The sequence below is a fragment of the Topomyia yanbarensis genome, chromosome 1 (assembly GCF_030247195.1).
Source record: "Topomyia yanbarensis strain Yona2022 chromosome 1, ASM3024719v1, whole genome shotgun sequence".
Taxonomy (NCBI): Eukaryota; Metazoa; Arthropoda; class Insecta; order Diptera; family Culicidae; genus Topomyia; species Topomyia yanbarensis.
In genome coordinates, this window is record NC_080670.1 from 76,933,167 (window position 1) to 76,940,325 (window position 7,159).

Consider the following 7,159-nt stretch of genomic DNA (forward strand, 5'->3'; position numbering starts at 1 on the left):
ATTTTGTAAATAGAATTGAATCCCTAGTTTTAAGATTTCTGTGAAATTTCTCATAAATATTTGTTTCCCCTTTTGTGTACTAAACTATATTGTTAGTTTTAAGATAACCGTAAAATATTTCGTTAAATACTATTACTCCCTCTCTTGTATATCAAAGTGAATCCCTTGTTTTAAATTTTTTCATAAAAAAATCTTTTGGCCTTCTCTTGTATATTGAATCTTATTTCTAGTCTTAAGATAGCTGTAAACTTTCTTTTCCTTTGTAAAAAAATATTTCAACATTGTAACCTACTAGTTTTAAGATATCCAAAATGTAAAAACAAAAGCATTTGGCACCGCCAAGCTAACGCATTTGTGCCTATCAAATAAACGAAATGAATAAAAAATAAAAAAACCGCAAGTATGGTAGCGAAAGGGTGCGTACCGCTGTAAGCTGTCAGTCCGTCTCAGTGGGTAGGAGAACCACCCAGTCTGGAGATGCGCGATACTGAAATTTTAAAAATATTTTTCGGGTAAAAATTGGAGGCAAACCCAAGGAACAATTTCTGCTGAAAAAACGTATATGCAAGCTATTTTAATCAGCTTATGCTAATTGGCTGCGTTTTAAAATATTCAAGCTACTGCTCTTCAATGCTTAACCAGTTGAAATTGGAGAATTTATTCAGCATTTGCTGATTAGTGCTGTTGTAACAGCGTTTCTTCAGTCACAGTTCTGTGTGGCTCATAACATTAGTTCAACTGTTTCTGATTAAGTAAGCTGAAAACAGGCTTTTTCCACACGCAAACAAAACTTGTTCAGTACCTTGTTCAGCTTTTACAAGGAGTTGCTGATTAAATCAGTTTAAGCTGCAATTATTTAGTAATTGTTCAGCTTGTTGTAAAGCGCTTGAAAAGCTAATGGTAAAAATATTTTTTTCATCAACAATTGTCGGCATTTTTTTTTTCAATTAATTTAATCTTCTTTCCATTCGTAATTACTGGTTAACGGAGCTTAGGCCCCCAAAGTCAATCAGCACCACAAAACCTTACCTTCCAAGATGAAATTTTGCGAATCCATTTCCTTTTTCCAGCATTTGGATTCGAACCCAGGTACATTGTGTTACTACATTCGTCGCTCTTCCATCTAAGCCATATCGCCTTTCTACTAGCACATGAAAAATTGGTCATCATACCAATCAAGTAAGTATTCATATAGTCATATATTAATAGCTGAATTGCGGCAACATTGATATTTTTAATCAGCGTTGTGTTAATGGCAGTTCAAAACCGGCGCTGATCAACTGCTTTATAAGAGCCTCAAATACGTATATTCAAACAGGGGGTGCAACCTTAGAACAGGAGGTGCAACATTACACCTCGGATGGTAACGTCATTAATCTCGATAATTTTTTTCATCACAACGGAGCATTTTTTTCAAAACCTCGAATCATTTGGCATTAAAAGTCGTGATTTTATTCATCTACTGTGCTGCTGAAAGTTTTTTTTATTTCGAACAGCTGCTGAAAGTTAATAAAATGAGCCAGTGTTATATCCACGATAAGGTAAGTGGATTGTTCTCAAAAATTTATGAATTTGCAGCCCAAATCGGATTTTGAATTAAGCATATAACAAAACGCAATGCATGTTGGTTACAGGGGTTACAGGTGCTGCAAACTATGTTTGTTCAGCGACTGTGATCGGTGGATATTTCTAGCGAAATAATGTTTTATTTAACGTTAAAAATATGCTCGTTTTGGTACTGAATCAATAACTATTACTATAAATTGCACGATTAGCACTGTATTTTTAACACTAGTTACTATAATGTCCCCTTGCGGTATGTTATCTGCATTTCAGACACCGGTCACTTTTTCTGCATTGTGCAAACCATGAAGCGAGTCGACCGGTTCTTTCAATAGTTCCACATCAATGGATCGATGGAAAATATCTATTATGGCCACCAAAGCGGTTGAAATTACTTATAAGAGATCCATCATCGAAACCATCTCCAAATTGGAACAGATTAAAATACGAAGTAAAACGAAAATATATCCCCACCTTTGACGAAGCTGAAACTGAGGTAGGCGGGTCACACTACCGATACATCAGATGTACAGCTGATCCCACCTACAAAGAAGGTGAAGACCAAAGCGCGCCGCAAACTAGCGAGCATTTATTTAAACCACCTATTTGAGAACGAGGGTAAGTTGACATAATTTACATGATAACACTTTTACAGTTCAGGTTCACTCATACTGGTCCTGAAACAAGACTGCGAATCTACTCAGTAAGTTCAGCCGAAAATGAGGCTGTTGGCTGCTTCTAGTTAGTATTCCGGTTCCGGTAATGAACGATTCTAATTAGAATCATCGGTTGTGTCACAGGTGTCGGAATACTAACTGGAATCAGCTAGAATTCTGGCTCATTGTCCGGCTGAGCTATACTGGGTAGAATTCCTTTTACAAAAACATCAAGTGATTTTTCGATTTTTAATACGAGCCAGAGTATCTCTGGCAATGTTTACAAAGTGCATATGACAATTTTCAGCATGTTATTCAGCACGTATCAATTGAACAGAAGTAATCAGTTCTGCTGAATCCAGTTTAATTCAGTATGTAGTTCAGAAAAAATAGCATGCTGAACAGTATATTTTTGATTGATTGGACTAACATTTTTTCAGAGTCTTATCAGCAATTTAATAGCATTTGTATTGAGGTACCTAAAGCAGGTAGAAAAAACATTTATTCAGCATATTGTTCAGGTATAACATACAATTTGAATAGCCGTGCTACAACTAGCCATAGGCACGTTTATTTTACCGATATTTCAACACATTTAATGATTTTGAATAACAGTGTTTTAATTTACTGATAAAACTAGTGTTCATAACATAGCTCAGCAATACTGTTTATTCAGCATAGGTTGCTTTTATTAGGCATTTATTCAGTAAATAGTCTTACAGTTGTTTCCAAATTGTTTCTTGGGAATGCACCTCAAAATTATATAAAAGAACCAGTAGTGCATAACTGTGGTCTCTTTTAATATCAGGCGTCCGTGTGCTGAAGTTTGAATTTCAACTGGTGAAGATTAGTGTATAGCCCCTCCCCCCACTTGTGGGGCGGGAAGTCTGTTATAAGTGCATCGATTCGTTCAGGTATTTGAAGTTTCACCCTGAAGAATCGATAAGATTATTTAGAAACTGTGCGTTGCCATTTTCTTCACCAGGACCTCTTGGCGCTGCATCAAATCGTGCAGCACACGGTTCGGGTCGCGAATCCGAGAGGATTCGACGTTCGTCCTCTGGCGCTGCGCGCCATCGTTTTACACCCTCGGACAAAGGCCCTAATCGCAAAGGAGGGTCCTCTCTCGGTGGTGGCCATTGCGGTTAGCCGCGGTCACGTCGATGCTCGCCAAGGAGGGAAGACGCCTGCCTACATCCAAGCCAGCAACGCCCTCTGGTCCGTCCAACTGCCATCTGGATCACCATCGTACCGGGGCCTTCATCCGGCCAGTTTCGCCGACGTCCGCGAGGGGATCTCGCCCGTCGGCATCGTCAGCGTCGCAACGCACATCAACAGCAGCAGTAAAAGTACGGTACGTTGAGTGATAGCAATAGTGCACACGCTACATTAAAACACAAATTGTATATGTCATCCCACACCCACACACAACAAATACCTCAATAAAAACTGTGATAAGAAAAGTTAATGCTCTAGGTTTTTGTTCTTGATCCGCGTAGCCCTTGATTACCCGGTAGCTAGCCGACCCTGCGATACCAGCAAAAGAGTCGGTTCTGCCGTAGAGCCTTGTAAAATCGTATAGTAACAATTGGCGCCCAACTAAAAGTCCGCGAAAGGTAATCAAGGGTTCGATAGAGTTCAAAAATCTGAGGATTTTTCCGACGGGAGGTGGCAGGGATTCGTGCAAAACACGAATGTTTGTGCCCTTTCACTGTCCCACTGCTCCTCAAAAAAGAATGTGAAAGTAATAATAAACCGTTTTAAGAGGTCCTGAACGCAAAAGAGGACATGATGTGCTTTTTAAAATCGTTTTCCGTATGAAGAAATTCGTGGTTTTGGTTTGCCTTGTATGTCGTGAAACGTTAGTTTTTGTGTATCCTAATCATAATTTTCCTTTGCTCCCATAGTCCAATCTAAAAGTGTTTACAATAGCAACAAATTTAACATACCTACCAACGATAATTGATTCATTCATCATTTTACCATCTGCCCTTTGCTCTATTTCACTTGTGATCTGTACACAATAGAGCACACAGCAGAAAAAACGAACCCATGAAACAGAACAGAATCTGAATTTAGATGTGTTGAACACGATGTCCTACTTCAGGACAGTTTCCCGTTGGGTACTGTTAGCAGTCCCAACAAGCGCGTTCGATTCCCATAGGCTGAACGAATCCAGCAGGGAATGGAGCATAAATCATTCAAGGTTGAATATAAGAACAAATCGAACCTATTCATCCAAGTTTCAATAATCTTTGGAACATATCTGTTACGAGGAACAAAGGAAGTTTTTAGGAAAAATGAACTCAGAGTTTTATATTAAAATCGACTTTTAATTCTTTCATTTCTCTTGCAGTTTTTTGTTACATTATTCCAACGCGCATACGGGTTTAGCAGAAAGCCTAAGTCCCAGTCATTCGTCAGAGGTTACGGATGTATTCCGACTTTTCTTTGAGTTTGATGGGACAGGTTCTGCGTTTTACCTTATGGCCTTGGATTAATAGCAGCAGCAATATCTGTGAAAGAGAGAAAGACCAATAGTCATATGTAGGAAAAGGAGCTTACACCGAACACGGAAGGAATTAGAATTTGTCAGTCCGTGTTGCGTTGGCATAATTACCTTTTTTCCATTTATCGCGGGCATCTATAGTCCAACTGGCCGTTCCGGAGACGATGAAGAGGTTAACTATACTGCCCTTGATCCGAACACTGACGGTGAAGATGTGGGGAGATGTCCCGTCGTTATAATTAGTCATTTCTCTAATTGATAGAATGGTTTGGTTATAAATTTTTATTATTTCAATGTACGTTTTTACTTACCTGTAGTGCATCTTGCAAGTCAAAATGGCTTCATGGTTGATCCCGGGAAGATTTGGTGGTTACTGCAGGTCAATCTTTCGCAGAAAGATTGCATCCTGGCAGCAAAATACCACCACTGTTTTTGTCCTAAAAGAGACAAATTTACAACAATGAACCACTGTCGAAGCAAAGTTTCGATATGTTCATTGATAATTCATCACTTACCTTGATTTTCGTTGGAAATTCGGCCGATTTTCACGATAATTGAACTGATTTATTTAACCATACTTTTAGCACTTCGATCATTCTGTAAACATGGAGCATAACGATATGCTTCCATGACATTTGTGTGACGTTTTGTAACTGACGTGACAAACGTCAGTTTGCCCGCCGGTAGACTTGCCCGCTTGGGGGTTTGCCGTGTGATTCGAAAGTGATCTAAAAGTTGTACATACATGTAAATAGGGTTGTATACTATTTTTTTCTAAATTTTGTAAATAGTTCGTCCAATTATTTAAAATGTAGTATTGTGTTTGTATATTTGTTTTGTATATATAAATTTGATTTGTACATATTATGTTTGAATTTTTAATTTGTTTATTAATTATTTTAATATGTTTGTAAAGTATAATTATGGTTTCGCGCGCTGTAAAAATGTTGTAAATATTGCTAGTAGAATTGTGTGTTGCCTATTCACGAATCACTTTGAGCCGAAGATGATTTTAAGGAAGCATATGATAATGACTTGTGGGGCGGGAAGTCTGTTATAAGTGCATCGATTCGTTCAGGTATTTGAAGTTTCACCCTGAAGAATCGATAAGATTATTTAGAAACTGTGCGTTGCCATTTTCTTCACCAGGACCTCTTGGCGCTGCATCAAATCGTGCAGCACACGGTTAGGGTCGCGAATCCGAGAGGATTCGACGTTCGTCCTCTGGCGCTGCGCGCCATCGTTTTACTCCCTCGGACAAAGGCCCTAAACGCAAAGGAGGGTCCCCTCTCGGTGGTGGCCACGCCGATGCTCGCCAAGGAGGGAAGACGCCTACCTGCATCCAAGCCAGCAACGCCGGCTGGTCCGTCCAACTGCCATCTGGATCACCATCGTACCGGGGCCTTCATCCGGCCAGTTTCGCCGACGTCCGCGAGGGGATCTCGCCCGTCGGCATCGTCAGCGTCGCGACGCACATCAACAGCAGCAGTAAAAGTACGGTACGTTGAGTGATAGCAGTAGTGCACACGCCACATTAAAACACAAATTGTATATGTCATCCCACACCCACACACAAAAAATACCTCAATAAAAACTGTGATAAGAAAAGTGAATGCTCTAGGTTTTTGTTCTTGATCCGCGGAGCCCTTGATTACCCGGTAGCTAGCCGACCCTGCGATACCAGCAAAAGAGTCGGTTCTACCGTAGAGCCTTGTAAAATCGTATAGTAACAGTGGATTAAAACATATTTTTCTTTATTAATCGTCATGGAGTCCATTTCGCTATTGATTTTGTTAACATAAACAACACGTGGTGAATGTTTTTGTTTTCCAAATAATCAACTCCAATTTTACGCAATCGATCAGGATACAAAGGGCAGTATGAAAAATTTCACTATAGCAGGTCTGTTTGCAATGCAAACAAAGAAAACATTTACAGAAAAAACGAAATAATGTTTTAATATTAGCTTCAAATTTAAATGTTAATTTAATTTCAGCTTATGATTGGCTTTTTTTGATTATTTATTTTTCCTCGGCAAAACATCAAATTGAATACTTGCTTCATTATCAATAAAAATTATCAACAGGAAATTTCAAAATCTCAATGAATTTTCAATTTATTTTTACTGATTACACAAATAGAAATTCTGTTTGATGTCATGTAGCAATTTTTCTGATCAACATCGTCCCAGCATAGTATAGTGGAGCTAGTATTTTCAGTATAACTGCAGAAAACGAAATCAGGGACCAACTAGCACAAGTCCAAGTATAAGTGTTGATTCAACCACATTCAATAAAGTTCAGTCGGTTGAGAAGCGTCGTTTCTCACTCGTTGACCATAATCGATTAAAATCTAATATCTTAATGCAGCCTTTGAAGGATTAGAGTTTCACAGTTCAGTTTCAATCTCAATGTTGTAAGTCCTATTGAAA

General features: G+C 38.8%; 1 long non-coding RNA gene across 1 annotated transcript; it reads right to left on the bottom strand.

Annotated features, from left to right (window-relative positions):
• Positions 1 to 4,551: 4,551 nt before the first annotated feature.
• Positions 4,552 to 5,406, bottom strand: LOC131677977 (uncharacterized). The gene is made up of 4 exons (XR_009303509.1): positions 5,244 to 5,406; positions 5,040 to 5,165; positions 4,840 to 4,979; positions 4,552 to 4,735 (listed from the first exon to the last, which is right to left on the bottom strand). It is a non-coding gene; the product is annotated as an uncharacterized LOC131677977 (long non-coding RNA).
• Between the last annotated feature and the right edge of the window lie 1,753 nt (positions 5,407 to 7,159).